Source organism: Cricetulus griseus, chromosome 4, assembly GCF_003668045.3.
Source record: "Cricetulus griseus strain 17A/GY chromosome 4, alternate assembly CriGri-PICRH-1.0, whole genome shotgun sequence".
NCBI classification, from domain to species: Eukaryota; Metazoa; Chordata; class Mammalia; order Rodentia; family Cricetidae; genus Cricetulus; species Cricetulus griseus.
Genome location: NC_048597.1, coordinates 9,249,301 through 9,266,109, shown reverse-complemented (window position 1 = coordinate 9,266,109; position 16,809 = coordinate 9,249,301). Strand labels below are relative to the sequence as shown.

General features: G+C 41.1%; 1 protein-coding gene and 1 long non-coding RNA gene across 9 annotated transcripts in view; one reads left to right on the top strand and one right to left on the bottom strand.

Annotated features, from left to right (window-relative positions):
* Grik1 (glutamate ionotropic receptor kainate type subunit 1) overlaps window positions 1–16,809 on the bottom strand; it is a 366,206-nt gene that overhangs the window by 227,487 nt on the left and 121,910 nt on the right. The gene's annotated exons all lie outside the window — the stretch shown is intronic.
* Window positions 4,563–16,809, top strand: part of LOC118238749 — a 31,386-nt gene continuing 19,139 nt past the window's right edge. Inside the window, exon 1 of the long non-coding RNA XR_004769810.1 lies at window positions 4,563–4,742. This is a non-coding gene — a long non-coding RNA (uncharacterized LOC118238749). The remainder of the gene's footprint in view (window positions 4,743–16,809) is intronic.

The window sequence follows — 16,809 nt, the reverse complement described above, 5'->3', positions numbered from 1 at the left end:
TATATTTTTTCATGCAATGTCTGCTCTGGCACATATTATCGCCCACCCCCATCTCTCTCTCGGTTGAAATATTCAATGGAAAATATCAGAAATGGGTAATTAGTGAATTTTAATTTTAAATTATGAACAGTTCCCTGTCATGTTTTGAGTTCTCACATTATTTCACAAAGAGGTTAGTCAACCCTTTGTGTAACATGTCCATGCTGTCTGGGTATACAAATTACTAGGAGATATTTTAGTTGTCAGCTTGACAATCATGTAACATTTTTGTTCACGGAACTCTTATTTCACTTAATACTGCCCATAAGATTCAAGAATAGTAATGCTGGCAGTTCAGACATGCCAAGAAAAACGTACAAAGTATTTCCTTTGAATGAAAAGCTGCAAGCATAAGGAAATGTTTTGAAAGAGAAGGATTACGTCCATGTAGCTTTCAGAACCATATGCCATTATACTTCGATTTCATTATTACTTTTATCGTCAGGCTCTTGCTGTCCATAATTATATGGGAAGAAATGCAGCCTGCAACCTACTCTTCACGGGTTCAGATGTCCCCTGGGGGCCTTGGAGTAAACCCTGTGTGGATGAGGGGACGATGGTAGTGAGAGGCACCTGGTGCTGCTGCTCTTTTCAGGCCTGGGCTACTTCAGTCCATCAGCTCAGGTGTTAACCGCAGCAGCCAACCTGCTTCATAGATCCTGATATCTGCTACTCCTGGCAAGGTCAAGGGAGACTCTCTTTGCTGGTGGCATTGGTTTCCTTGCCAGACTCCTCCCAAATCAGAAGAAAACAAAGAGAAAGAAAAAAGAAAAGAAAAGAAAAAAAAGAAAAGGAAAGGAAGAGGAAGAGGAAGCAAGGCCAGGAAGGCCAAGTCTCCAGCCTTACCTATGCTCAACCTTGTCTAACTGTAGAATTTTACTCCCAATTGGCTCTAGTTTACTCTTGTTACCATGGTGATCCGGAGCTCTCACTCTATCTCTTTCTCTCTGTGTCATTTTGTAACCTTTCTCCTTCTTCAACAGGAGATTTTCAGTTTGCAGCATCTCCTCGCAGGCCTCTTAATCCTTGGCTCCTCCTTCCCTAACAACAGGCTTCCTTCTCAGACTTAAAAGAATTAAAGTCTCCCTGCAACTGTGTTGCCCCTTATTTGCATGTGACATTGCTTTGTTATTTCTTTAGCACAAGCCCTCATAGGAAACTGTACCTCAAAGCTTAATATACTCTAATCAAATATTTGAATTGTATAATGTGGATATTAGCATACTTTTAAATCAACAAAACACTGTTCATGTAACCTGCATAGACTTAGTTGGTTATGAAGATTTACAATAAAAGGGTCTGTAGGAATTAGTTCTCAAGACAGAGAATATTTTCAAATATTTATTTGTGGGCTTGACTATAAATCTCCATGGCTTTGCCACACCCCAAGTAAAATAAAAGGAAATGAGCAGAGTGATAGGAGGTGCACGTGTCTCCCGGTGTGGAGCAGGTGGATGACATTTTATAAATAGTCACAAGGAGGAAGCTATTTTTTTTATGGTTTGACTTCCTGTTGATAAAGTAGAAGTGTATGAGGTTTAGAACTTGTTGAAGTTGCCCAAATAAGATCACTCATAATTTTTGTTCCAGTGAACTGCTGTTCTTTACAGAGGCAATCAGTGTCACTCTCAGCGGCACCTGCTGGCCTGGGTCCTCAGGCCAAGAGCTGGTTAACATGCACTTTTCCTTATGATTTTAAATTGAGAGCTCCATAGTTCTAAGTCACAGCTCTGGATTTCTGCTTAGACTGTAGTCCCTACCTTTGTAGACCTTCTCTACCATGCAGGCAGGCAATGGAGAGCACAGAGGTTAACTATCAAGAGAGAGAATCAGACTATTTAAACTAGCCTGGTTGTACACCACAGTTAAGTCGAGGGGCACCAACCAAGAAGAAAGCAGCAGGAGTACAGTACGGTGAGGCTGCACCTGCTCCCAAACTCTCTAAGGATGAGCTGTGGCTTGAGCTCTTCTCCATGCTCCCAAGGGTGTTCGCCTGTGGATCTGGGTTCATCTACAAGGAGACAGCATCGGTGTCACCCAGAAGCAGCATCTTCTGGGTACCAACCTCCAGATATTCTGACTCAGGGGTAGGATGGACCTCGGAATCTCATTAACTAGCTCTCAGGTGCTGCTCAGGCTGTTCATCAAGGAAGAACATTTTCACTACTTAGTGAAGGATTCCCAAAGCAGGATCAGAAAGACGCACGGGAAACGAGAAACCATTTGAGGCACAGTGCTTGGCGTTTTGAAAATACCCAGCAGAAGAAAGAACATTTGGAAAATTGAAAGTTATAATTGTGTCTGACCTGATGTTAAGAGCTTTCAGATGTATCGTTGAAGAGGCAAAGAAGCAACAGATCTGGGTGATATTACGAGAGCTATCAAGGAGTTTGCCTTCATCTCTCAGTGAATGGTAACCCACTAGCGGACCCTGAGTGGAGAGAGAACCTCTTCTGAATTCTCCTGTTGGAAAACTAATGCAGATAGTTCCCTCCCACACTTCAGAGTCTCTCCCAGATACTTCCAGTGGTGGAATGAAGCAGAAACATTGATCTAAAAGCTGGTCCACAGAATCCTGTGACTGAGGAGAGGCGTTCAGGTGTGGGAAGAGGGAAGGATGACTTGTGCTTTGGGCTTAGATGGCTGGGTAGAGGCTAGATGTGAGCCCGTGATGCACAAGGCACTGGGCTATCAGAAAATTACCCCATGACCTTGAAATTCACATTCTTCATCAATAAAAGAGGACTACACACACGGGAATCATGGGGTGCTGGGCTGCCTGGGCTACATGAAGTCATGAATGAGATATGTAGCAGAACTTTGTAAGCTGACCCTTTGCTTCCTGCCGTCCCAGGTTTTTTTTTTTTTTTTTTTTTTTTTTTTTTTTTTTTTTTTTTTTTTTTTAGCTGTCTGTGGTGCCAGGGCATGCAGAGCACAGACCTCCAAGGACATCGCTTTAGACTTCTAACAATCCTCTATGGCAGTTAGAGCTTCCCCCCTTCCATCTCCAGCATATGATTTCTTAGTTTTAGTAAGGAAACAAGAAAAACCAATGACGTATTGTCACAGCGCTGAAATAAATAAAAAAAATAGAATAGGGTAAAGCCATCGGTCTTTCCTCATGCTACCATTCATAGAAAATAAAATTAAAAATTCAAAAGCGGTTTCTGAAGAAAATGTTTCTGAAGATAAAGTCAAGTGTGGTTCCTTGAAGTGAAGTGACTCATTGCTTCACACAACAAGGTTGTTTAGCACATCCGCTGGAGCCTGCTCATTAAAGATGAGTGATGGACAGGGTATCGTTCCTGTGCCGACTCTCACCAGAACACTTTTCTGTGTAGATCTTTAGGCCGCAGAGGAAATTACTTGACTTACGATAGAACAAATCTACTCAATGATCAAAAATCTTCCCATAAAGCTTTATGCTGCATAAGCCCTCTCAAGAAGGGAATCTGCTGGCCATTGCATTGTTTTCTTCATTTCTGCTCTAACCACAGTATGACGAAAATTGAACCCCATATTGTCAGGCTGTTTCCTGGCAGTGGGAGCTAATGGACTGTTAAACACAAACAGACTCACAGACAAAAATTCTTGACTTTGTGTCTCAGTTAATATGAAGCATATTCTGCTTTAACCCCATCTAAGTAACGTGCCCCCAGGGTTGCTTTATTTATTAATTTTTTGCTTTAGTTAATGTTTATTTAAATTAAAAACAATCTTGTTTTACATACCAATCTCAGTTCCCTCTCCCTCCTGCCCTCCCATCCCCCCACCAATCCCCCATCCCACCCCACCCCCATCCACTCCCCAGGGAGGGTGGGGCCTTCCACGGGGGGTGGTCAACAAAGTCTGACATATCATTTGGGGCAGGACCTAGGCTCTCCCCCCTGTATCTAGGCTGAGAGAGTATCTCTCTATAGGGAATGAGCTCCCAAAGTCAATTCGTTCACTAGGGATAAATGCTGGTTCCCCTGCTAGAGGCCCCAGAGACTGCCCAGGCTCCCAGCTGACAGCCACGTTCAGGGGGCCTGGTTCAGTCTTATGCAGTTTCCTCAGCTATCAGACTGGAGTCAGTGAGTTCCCACTTTCTCAGGTCAACTGTTCCTGTGGGTTTCCCTAGTTTGGTCTTGACCCTTTGCTCATCACTCCTGCCTCTCTACAACTGGATTCTAGGAGTTCAGCTCAGTGTTTAGCTGTGGGTGTCTGCTTTTGCTTCATTCAGCTACTGGACGAAGGCTCTAGGATGACCTTTACATTAGTCATCATTCTCATTATCGGGGAAGGGCATTTCAGGGAACCTCTCCACTATTGTTTAGATTGTTGGTTGGGGTCAACCTTGTGGATCCCTGGAGATTTCTCTAGTGCCAGATTTCTCGTTAAACCCACAATGGCTCCCTCTAGTAAGGTATCTCTTTCTTTGCTCTCCTTCTCTGTTCTTCCCCCAACTCCAACTTCCTGATCCCTCCTGTTTACCACCCTTATTTCTTTTATGACTGAGTAAGAGGACTTCCAAAGAAGAGAAACTGATAGTGAAATCAAAAAGGTCTGGAGAAATATTTTAAAAAGTCCCCTTCCATGAAGCATTCCATTTTTGCATTATGAGATAAATGGCTTCAGAGAATATGTCTTTCTACGTGGTCTGAGTGTGTGATAATCCCACAGATGAACAGCTCAGCTGAGACCAGGACACGTTAGGCTTACTGGTAAGTCTCTGAAAACCCGCAGAGATGTTTTGTTTCCTAATTTGCCAAGAATTACTTTCAGTCCCCAAAGCAGCATCCATTCTAATGTTTTATTTATGTGAAAAGAAAATGCTATATTTTCTTACCTCTGCAAGGAATAGATGGGACATATCAGAGAGAGAAACTATTATTGTTTCTTTTCCATGAGTAAAAAATTATTGGTGCCAGCAGGTATGTGTTTGTATGTGTGAGGGGCCCCACGATATTCAATGGCAGCTCTTGACGTGCATCCTGACAATTATATCACCACAAAGGTGCAAAGTTGCATAACTAGTCTTTTCCTGCTCTGTGCTGTGTTGGTTATCCCAATCAAAGTGTGTTCTTTTCCTGTGCATGTGTGTTTGAGTGTGCTCGTGTGTCAGGATGCATGCAAGTTGAGGCCATGGATTGACATCTGGTGTTCTCTCCAGCTCCTAACATTGTTATGATGTAAGGTCTCTCCCAGAATCTGTGGCTTGCTGACTGACTGGACAGCAAGTTCCTGGAGATCTTTCTGTCCCCATGTCACAGCCATGGCATTTGGGATACATGCCAACACATGCTTTTATGTGGGATCTGGGAGTCTGGGGTCCTTATGCTTTCACAACAAGCACCTTAGCCATTGAGCCAACTCCTAAACTCCAGTATGTTCCTTTTGACAGAGAGCTGTGAACCATCCGTGAAACGAGAGCTTCAGGTTGATACATGCCAAGAGCCATTTAAAGGAGCACCTGGTGGTTACCCATACTCAATGTGTATCCCAATGTATGTTCTTACTTAATATCCGTTTGATCAAATGACTTCTCAGCTAAATGGCTGAGTCAAATTAACTGGATTCTAAAAGTTACACCCCCTTTCCCCATTGTTGTCACTTAGGATAGTGTATATACCTAGTTAGAAATAGCTTCCTATTGTTTATGGTTGGGATTGGAAGGAGGTGTTCAGGCTTGGACACCTCTCTCAGATGACTTTAGGGTTTAGTTAACATAGATAGGATGTGACATAAGCAGATTGTTGTATCTTCTTATATTTTACCTTTATGATTGTTAATTTTGGATACTTTATACTGTTAAGTTTTAATCCTCTTTTAGACTAAAAGGGGAATTGTAGGGGAAGCTGTAGCCATGCCTTCTTAGGGGCTGGCTACAGGTGTGCCTGACCACGCTTGTGAGGGCCTGGTCAGGGTGATGTAGTGTGACTGCATTTGCGGTTTCGGTTTCTCTTTTGCTTCTTGCTGTACAGGCTGCTTGCTGTACAGACCACTACCACGCCAGCTGGCTAGGTCGCTCTGTAAGTAAGGCTTTTCCCTATTAAATACCCTTATATTTCTACCTGACTCCATATTGGTAATTTCCCACGATAGTCTTCCTGGTCCAGTTTTGGCTGGAGCTATCTAGCTGACAAGGCAGAGGTATCTGGCTGGTGAAGGTTAAAGACAGATATGGCTGTGACCCATGGGGTGCAAAGGCAAGGATCGAACGCCCGATTCTGCTCCTTAGAACACTAAGTGCTTTGCATAAGTGGAATTGAACTTCAGCTTTGGTGCTCATTAGCTTCGTGTTCTTGGTCAAGTTTTCCAACTTCTGTGACCTCAAATTTGCTCATCTGTAAAATGAGGCTAATTATACTTATCTCCAAGTAGGTATAGCATCTTCATTAGGGATACTCAGTGAAATAGAGTATGTGAATAGTTCATTAGGTGGAAGGGAGATTCTCTTTACTCTGAAATTAGCGCTAGAGAGACTTTCCTGACACACCTCTATTTGGGCACTGTCACGTTTAGCAAGATCATTCTTTACAACCACAGTCTGGAGTTTAAGAAGACCTTCCAAGATGTATGTGCTTAGGACTTAAAGTTAAATTTATGCATCTTTCACATGTGCATTCTCCATTGTATGATAACACGGTTGGCGTATTTACAAACATGGTGACAGAAAAAGGTAGGGCCACAGACGCTGCAGGAAAATGCTTACATTCTGAGTAGAAAGTAGGTGCTCTTCCTTGAATTATTCATGACTTTAAATACCCCAGAGGTTGCCTAAGGCTTCATTTCACTTTGCTAAGGTAAAGCTGCCTGAAATGCGGAGATTTCAGTAGCGACTCTCTGCCTGCGCCAGGAGACATGGAAGCAGCTTGATCAAAGCAGCCTGGAAAACAATCAGCTCTGGGGTGGGGTTGAGGCAAGCAACCCCGGATGCTCAGCATTAGCTCGATGAATGGTTTCAGGTGGTTAGCTTGTTTCTCATGGTTAGATATTGCCTTTAATTGCAAGATAAGTGTCCTATAGATTTCCTTTCCATCTTAATAATGTATTTCAGTATCGAGTAACTGAATCATTATTGCTTTTGTCATGCTGTCCCACTCGCCCAGCATTTGGCATATTGGAAGGCAAGGGGAGATAATTGGATACAATGTGTGTATGAAGGTGACATCAAGAGAGCGGGGAAGACGTTCTGCACCTAGAGTATGGTTTCTTCTTAACACAATCCCAAATCATGCCTCCTTGTCATCCACATTTGCGCATCTCCCATGGAAGAGCTCCACAATGCCAAAGAGAAGTGTTGAATTTAAAACTGGAAAACAAGGCTGGGAAGATGACTCGGCCAGGAAGGTGCTTTCCGCACAAGCATGGAGACCTGGGTAGGTCCAACCCCAAGAAGACATGTAAAAAACAACAACAACAACAAAAAAAAACACACGTTATAATCCCAGTTCTAAGAAAACAAAGACAGGAAGATCCCTGGAGCTTTCTGGCCAGCCAGCACAGCCAAATAAGCAAGTTCCTTGTAAAAGTGAGAAGCTGTCCTGAAAAACAGTAAGGCAGAGAGTGACTGAAGAATGTATCTTCCCTTGATCTCTGGCCTTCACATATATGTACACAAATGTGCGCTCAAGCATGTGCATATATGTGCATGTATCATCTTTTCAGGTGTACTTTAAAAATCTCTGATTATATTTTAAAAGTATACTTTCTAAGACAATATGGGTAACATAACATTTTATAAAGAGAATTTCCTAAGCGCCACTATCAAAGGATAATAGTCTATTGAGAAGCTTGGCCTGGACTTGGAGGATTTATTTTTTAAAATGACTTCACTTTATGTCATTGCACAGAAATGCCTCACTTCATAATGGTGTGTGTTCAGAGAAATGTGTGGTTAGGTGATTCTGTGTTGCTTGAAGATCATAGTATCTTCTTCAACAAACCTGGAGGTTCAGTTTCCATGTATGGTGCAGACTATTGCTGCTGGGGTCTTGGTGAGCCAATCAACATGTAACATGACAAATAAAGGACCCAGAGACTAATACTGGGGTTCAAGCTTCAAGCTGAAGATCAGAATCAAAGCAGCCAAACCACTAGATCTCACCTCTACCTCAGGCTGAACGGGCTGATTCAGTCTCCAAGAGCTCTCACCAAGACTCAGACTGCTGCCTCTCCTCAGCCCAGCTGGATAATTCAATGTCTTCCTATCCTCAATGTGGCTGGAGAATGACTGCCAACTCTGAGACCCTGTTCCTATCTGGAATACCTCTTATGAGTCCTGGGATTAAAGGCATGAGCTCTGTTTCTCTTTTAGACTGATTCAATCTTGTGTAGCCCTGGGTGGCCTTGAACTCAGAGAAATCCATCTGCCTTTGTCTTCTGGGCCCTGCGGTTAAAAGCGTGTGCCACCACTGCCTGACTTCTATGGCTAACTAATGTGGCTGCTTTGCTACTTTGATCTCCATTGGCTTTAGTAAACCATAAACAATATATCATCACAGCAACATGAGATTTAAATCCAGCATGAGAGAAAATGAAACAATCACAAGATGTGGCGAACATGAGATGTAGAAGGCTGTCACCCCTCCATCATATCCTATTATGTTGTTTTACATGAAGATTTCCCACAAAGCCTCAGATAATGATAGATACATTGGGCACTAACATAAACATGTACCAGTCACATTGTTTTTATCATTATTGGCTATCGTGGACTGTATGTAACTGTATAAATGCCACCTGTGTTCAACAGGCAGTGCAGCAGGTTTGCCAACATGAATCTTATCACAAAATGTGAATAACGTAATTATGGTGGCTCTCATGTCACTGGGTGATGGGGATTCTTCAGCCCCATCATAGCTAGCTTTCTGTCATGAAAGCTTGTTATAAGGTCCATGGTTATGCTGGATTGTCAAGAGATGTCTTACTCATGGCAAGGTGAGTGCGGAGCACTCATCCTGAGTGACAGCTCTATGAACCACCGTGAAAGAAATATGACATGTATTAGAATCAAAGTGGAGTCACCTGAGTTAATGATGGCAACAAGGAAAGCCATAAGATCAAGAGGCTATAAAGGAAGCACTCTTATGTCCAGTTGTCTAATGGGAATTGCCACACAAAACCTCCTAGAGGTTTGCAGAGGCCACAAGTACTGAATACAAACTTTCTGTTAGGAAGATAATTCCTTTGTTACTATTTGGTCAACCTCAGACTGATTACACCACCGATTCTAATCATGTGGCCAAGAATAATTGTTTTACAGTATGTACTTCTTTCCCTCAGTCTTTGTCTTTAAGGACTTGTCCTTTATCCAAACTCCTTAAGTCTTCCCCGAGTTTAATGGGTTTTGCCTGTTTCCGTGTATGTGTCCCGCTCTGCCCATGGCTAGTTATACTCCAATCAATACCTTTCTTTGGTGAATTCCTTGTTGAATAGCATCTGGATCAAAACCTGTGGAGCTGATTCCTAGTCAACATTAGACTCATCCAATATTTTCGCCTCCTTTTCTTTTTATTAATTTGAAATGTCTTCTTTTTACAATTTAAATTAGAAACAAGATTGTTTCACATGTCAATCCTATTCCCTCTCCCTCTCCTCCTCCCCTGCCCCTGACTAACACCCTACCTATCCAATGCCATTTCAGCTCCCCAGGGAGAGTGAGGCCTTCCATGGGGGGGGGTCTTCAGAGTCTGTCATATCCTTTAGGGTAGGGCCTAGGCCCTCCCCCATGTGTCTAGGCTGAGGGAGTATCCCTTTTTGTTAGAGCCCTCTTGTACCCTAGTTTGTTTAAATAACTTCCCCATAGAAAATATTTTCAATAGCTTTGTGTAGTAAAATTTGACCAGTAACTTGGTAGCTTAAAATGAAATCACTTTATTCTCTCACAACTTTGGAGGCAATAGTAAGAGATTGATATTCTTCTACATGTCTGCACTTCCTCTGAGAGCTCTGGACATAGACTGCCCTTGCCTGTTACAGTTCTTCTTGGATCCCAGCATGCCTGGGCTTATGGCCAAGTCTCTAGTCTCCCCCTCCACTGTCAAAGTCAAATGCTCTTTTATTTATTTTTATTAGCTTTTTTTCTGGTCTCTCCTTTGTGTGTTCATTACGAACATACTAATCATTTAAGCTCATTGAATATTGCAGCATGCATCTCTCCTCAATATATTTAAGTTAATTATATCTGCAAAAGCATTTCCCAAAGAAAATCACATTTGCAGTTTCTGGGGTGAAGTTGTGTAGATGTCTTTGTTAGTTTCCCCTTCAGCTCACTGCGGTGGTACTTTGAATTTTCCAGCATAGTTAAATTCTGCCTGTTTGAGAACTTAAAGGACATGAAAGCAATGTGAGTCCTTCTTGTCATTGGCTTCTTTCACTGTTCGGCTTTGAAAAGAAAAAAAAAAAAGCATTAGCTAAGAAATCTCTGGAACACCTCCACAGTTCATTAAGTTTGCCTTGAGATTATATTGGTTGGAAGAGAACAAAGATGATTGTGCTGTACACAGACAAAGGAGGCAGCTCATTGGATGGACACTTCCCTACTTCAATTTCTAAGCTAGAACACCTAACAACAACAAAATTCATTTGATAGAGGAAGTTTCTGGATAGTCTACCATCTTAAGAAACTTGGTCCATAGAAATTGAATCCATACCCACTAAGCCCTAGGATAAGAGAGCTTCTTTGGGAAGAAAAAATTGATGTGTAGCTTAGCTTTGAATAACAATAGCCTCACATCCACAGGCACAAGAGACTGGGGGTCTCATTGCATCTCTACATTCAGCCTTTTCATTTACCTGAGATTCATTGTGATGCATTTGTTTCTTCCTCTTTAATGAATGGATATTGCTTTCCTAAAATTTAAATTTGGTTTCAAATACATATTTATGATATCATTGTCTGTGCTCAAGCAGGTGATTTTAAGATGATCTATAAGTATAACCAGGCAAATGCAGTGCTCAAATGAATTCTGCCAAGACATTTCCCATTAATCTTGGGAGCACTGCAGGTGCATTTATTAACACAGAGGACATTGTATTAGAAACTCATGATCCTTTCTGACATATTAAGCCATTTTTAATTTGTTCTTATCATTAAGAAACTTTTATAAAAAAGATATTAGATAAATCCATGGTTAGGCAGCATAGAGCGATTTGGGACTCTTGGGGAAGCAAAGGCAGTTATTAATCTTATGTAAATGCTTACTTATTTTTCAAAGCTTCTGAGTATCAGTAAGATACATGGACTATCTGGGGGAGGAGAAGAGGAGGAAGACAATTTCCTGTTTATTTAATTGATATACTGTAACTTTTTTCTTGGCAGGTAGAGCCCACTAATGGAATCCACAGAGTGCAATCATTATTAGAAATGTCACCATGACATTTGATTAATTCAGTCTATTCAGTTTTGGAACACAAATCAAGTGTTTATTCTAACAACATAATTAATGACTCTTCCCTTTTTTGGTATTTCTAGTATATTTAGAACTTCCCCCCACCCTTAACATTTTTATTTCAACGCATGGCTGAATTCCTCTCCCCGTCTGTTAAGTTTGAATCCATTGCCATAGGTCAGAAAGATTATCTAGTATCACGTCATGTGCCTATATGAGCTCATCGGTGAACTGCTTATAAATTTGAATGGTTTATGCATTTCATTGATGACTTATAAGAGCAGGAACTGAATAGAGAAAGAAGGCCTGGCTGCTCTTTATTGCAATATTGCACTTTGGTTCTTGTTTTCTCTGGACTCCTATAATAAAGCACTTCTCGGTCTCCATTAATTAATCTGTATGCTAAGTTTTTAAGATAAGACAATGTCATTGTACTAGATAATTTGTTCCATGCTTCAGTCATATGTTTGCTTGTTGAGTCATCCAGTAGTCTTAGGGACTAAGGACAACATTTAGTCCCTAAATGTTAAAAAGAGACAGGGTCTGTGCCCTGCCAGAACTTATGTCTTAGCAATGGGTGAGAGACACAACCAAATTCTCATTCATTGTCTTAAAAGTGATTGACTTAAATATTTGTTCCCACAAACCGACTGGACTAGGATGTCTAAATGTGACTCACCTAAACTTTACGATCCTGAACTTAATTCAACTCTAATTATAAGGAAGAATGCCAATCCACAATGCTTTATGAAAATCACCCACCAAGAAATACAGTTTCTGCTCCTCTGTCCATCAAAGCACCCGATTCTCCCTTTCCCTAATATCTGGTTCTTTCTGGCCTGGATTACTCATCTATACAATAGAAGACCCAACTCTGCCTCTTGTTTTTTTAGTTCCTTGCAGCCTTCCTATCTAAACTTTCTCTATATTGCAGTAGCTTCTATTCCACTATTTCAATATCCCTTTATTGCAAAGGTTTCCCTGGATAAGATCTATCTTTACTTAGAGACTGACGTGTTTTCTGCTAGAGATTTTGAACGGAGGATTGGCATGTGTTGGGAATAAAGGATTCAGCCTGGGTGCTGAGTGGAGAAAGTATGCAGAGTTACATAGGGGAAACAAGAGAGGTGCTGGGAGACAATTTGTATTTGTATTAATAAAATAGCAACATTGTTTTGTAAGAATTATTCCTGCCTGCGCCTTTGTTTGATTTTCAAAACTGCAGTGTTTGATAAACAAAGGCTGCTGGACGGAGGGAGAAGACCAGGAGACATACCTACAGGCGCCCTCTGTATCACATGTAAAATCGATGCTTCTAGGGAGGCGCCTTCAGAAATGATACAAGTGAAGACTGAGAGCATGATGACTAATCTGAGGAGGAGTCTCAGATGGTTCAGCAAGTTGTGTGCTCAAGGAATGCTTTGTAGGTACCGCTCTTGTAAGTATGATACCAAAATCTTGGCTATTCCAGTGAACAAAGACAAGACACGTGGATTTTCCTCTGGGGGATGTGCACTATAGTTAGAGAAAACAGATCCTAAATAAATAGCCATCTAAAGAGATACAGGTGGTGGTGAGAGAGTGTGGAAAGAAGTTGCTTAGTGGGGAGCACCTGGGAAACTGATGGACTTAAACTGGATGATCTAAGGTGGTGGCTTAAACAGCAAGAAGCAGCCAGAGGCCAAAGCATAAGTGATAAAGAGTTCCGATCAGGTGAAGAGAGAAGAAAGTTTGTAGCACTGTGTAAGAGAACAAGAGAGGTGTCAAATCCTCCAGGGACCAGAACACAAGAGTCATCTGGTCACAGATATCATTGTGACTGAATCTAAGGAGAGTGTGTTATGAATTCTCATCCAAGTCAGCTCTGCACCAGAGTCCACAGAATGGCAGGAAATGAGTTTTATCCACAGCATCGTGAAGAGCCAGAACTATCTGTGAAAGGTGGAGGCTGGAACCTGCTCTCCATCACACCTTTCCTCATCTCTGCATGATCCTAAAAACAAAAGGGGACAGAGTGGGTCTTTATTAATACTAAGCTAGAAAAAATACTCTGCTCTATATGAATGGAGCGTTCATTACAGCATTGCATTGTAACTCCAGGGGAACTGGAGAGAGAGTGGGAAGACTAGTGTTCATTTACAGGCTAACGTCAGGAACACTGAAAGGCTATTTGTTAAGTAGCCACAGGGAGAGGCAGGGAGAGGGAAACAAAGAGGGAGTACTGTAAATGGTATCTTTTGGGTAATTTAATAAGCCCGATACAGTCAATACACACAATTGAGCTGCAGAGCAGTGAGTCTCAAGGACTTTGAATGGATCATCTGCTTTAGCAAAGAGGGGTGCTTGGTCTTTAGCTGCTAGGCAATTAGCGATGCTTTTAATAACCTAGTGAGAGAAACGGAAATTTCTGGAGTGACTAGCGAAGAGGTGGAGAGGCAGGAGAACAAAACAGGTGAATATAACAATTACTGTGACAGGGAAGGACACACAAGTATGTGATATGGAATTCATATATTTGTCAAAAAGGTTCTCAGTATAAGTCTCATAAGTGTATTAATCTCTGAATAAGATTGCAGTATGAACCACATGTATGACTTTGTTGGAAGTCTATGCATGTGACACTAAAATATTACATTGGCAATCACTTACCAATGTAACAGGAGGTATATACAAACAAAATGGGTACATACTTCAGATTTTTATGTTATTTTTTAGGATATTCAGTTCATAGGATAGAAATTACTTGTTTACAATAATTTTGATGATTATGACTGTGACTTACATAATATTGCTGCAAGGAAAGAGAGATTTCAAATTTTAGGAAAGTCGTTTAGATACAAACTTTGAGATTCCCTCCATATACAAAATGGAAACTATTTTCTATAGTAGTATACATTTACATATGTAAATATAAAGGAAAGAATGAAACTACATTGTGGATACATATATGGACTTAACTATATGCATGTATAAGTGCATATCTATCTATCTATCTATCTATCTATCTATCTATCTATCTATATTGATTACATAGATGCCACATTTGAGTTTATAGGAATAAGCTCTTACTTTGGTTTAATCTTTGAAATAGAGCATTCCCAAGAAACATGGTGGAATTGCAAATACAGTGTTAGAAAATTACCCGTGACTATCATTATTTGAAATGTCTTGTGTTCAAGGTGAGAAAATTACTTCCTGCAGGTACATTTACTCTTTAAGACCACTGGGTTGTCATTCCTTACCACTATGTAGTAATTTCCTAAAAGGCACATGTCTCTGAATGTGCAGAGTCGCAGAGCATAGCTAAAAGCAAGCTTCTCTCTAAGTACGCAGTAGGTGCTCCATAAATGAAGGCTAAGTGGGTATAATTTGAGTGGCTTCTGGTGGTGCTTATGCTTTAACTATAACCAAAATGTCCATTATGGTGCATTAAATACACCTGCTCAGAGCATTCCCTTCACTTGGCTTGATGCAAGATGATGCATGGGCTTCCAGAGGCAGCGTGCTGGCTCTCTGCTAGGTTGGGCCATGAAATGCAAAGCCACCCATCCCTACACATGACATGTCTTGGTAAGCAATGGCATTAAAAATGGAAACACTCCCATTAGCAATACTTGGTGAACTTAAGTTTATAGCATAGAGAGTAATTGCTTTGCCAGGGAAAGAAAGGGCATCTATTCATATTTTTATTAAGTCTGCTCAGGATGTAGGGGGAATAATTTCCACTTTTATCTCATAGCTCTGTTTGTAACACCAAACAAACTTAATGCATTGTTTCCTACTACTCTGTCAAGGAATGGTCTCCATTGCATGGGACCCTGTGCAAAATTCCTCCTTCATAATTCAGATTATAAGTTACAGATGGTCAATGCAATTGGCCCAAAGTACACACACACACACACACACACACACACACACACACACACACACACACACGCACACACACACACACACACACACACACACACACACGCATGCACACACACACACACACACACACACATAAGTAGAGAATAAGTCATTCTAATACACATAGCACTTCATTGTATTTAAATACAGCATACAACACAGCATAGTAATTCATGAAATTTAGGCAAAACACATGAATACAAGGCAATTGCCTTTGCTTATCCTAGATAACAATACATCCTATGGCCCCAGATTTTGATGCTCCAAGAGACAATATCTGATAATAAAAGCCATGAAAATGATGTCCTTTGCAGTTCTGTCATCTACAGCTTGAGGCGCACATGGAAGCTCTTCTCTTGGTTGTGGCAATTATGTCTTTCTCTAGTTAGATTTTTAAGTTTTCAGATCCAGTGTCTCACTATGTTGTACAGGCTAGCACTACATACACAGACTCACATTCCTAAAGTCTCAGGCACACAGCTCTTGGGATTGAAGGTGTTTGTCACCACACTCATCTCTTAAGTGTCTTAAATAGAGAACACCCTCTCTCTCTCCCTCATCTTGCTTATCTAAGTCTCTGCCTCTCACTCCTACCCTGTCTCCTATCCTCCTCCTGCAATAATCTCTCTGATGCTTCTTGATCTTTCTTAACAAGGGACTAGACTGAGATGGAGAAGGAAAGCAGCCTTCTCTTACAGGCAGGGGCTTCATTTCTTTAAACTGTAGTCAACACTGGCCAGACAGACAACAGGAATGCTAGTTTATAATTTACATGTATCTGTCAAATGTGTGAGTTTTGGGAAAAATAAAAGCCTTCTTCACACCCTCTTCGCAAAGTTTGTCCTTGTGGAAGAATCAAAAGTGCATTTTAGCGCAGCTCTGTCCAAATTCTGACAGTGACTTGGCATAATAATGATACAAAACTTGACATGGAAGTGAGTATAGAACACACGGAGAAGGACTAATGGTAACTGGAGGCCAGGGATCGCATTGGAAGGACAATGACAAAACATTGCTTTCCTTCCAAAATGACCCTCATCAGTGATCCATCTCTCTAAACGGTTTTGTTTTCTTGTGAACTAAAACGGAGACAATTACACCTACCTTTATGTTAACATTATAGGGGGATCATAATATCCACCCAAAATGATGCTTTGGAAAGTGTTTAAAAGAAATAGCCTGTATGCCCTTAACAAATTTTAGTGCACAGAAATAAAGATTACTAAGTTAACAAGACAGATCATTTTGTCATCAAATAAAAACATGGAGAGGTGGCTCAGGAGTTAAGGGTGCTTGCTGCTCTTCCAAGGACGTGGGTTTGATTCTCAGCACTCAGGCTGTAACTCTAAGCTCCAGGCAATAGACATTCTGGACTTTGTGGGCACCTTCACACACATGCCACACACTCACACACACATTCCCCGCCCCATGAATGAAAATAACTACTAACATTTAGATATGTGGATATTACTTCTAGAGAAAGATA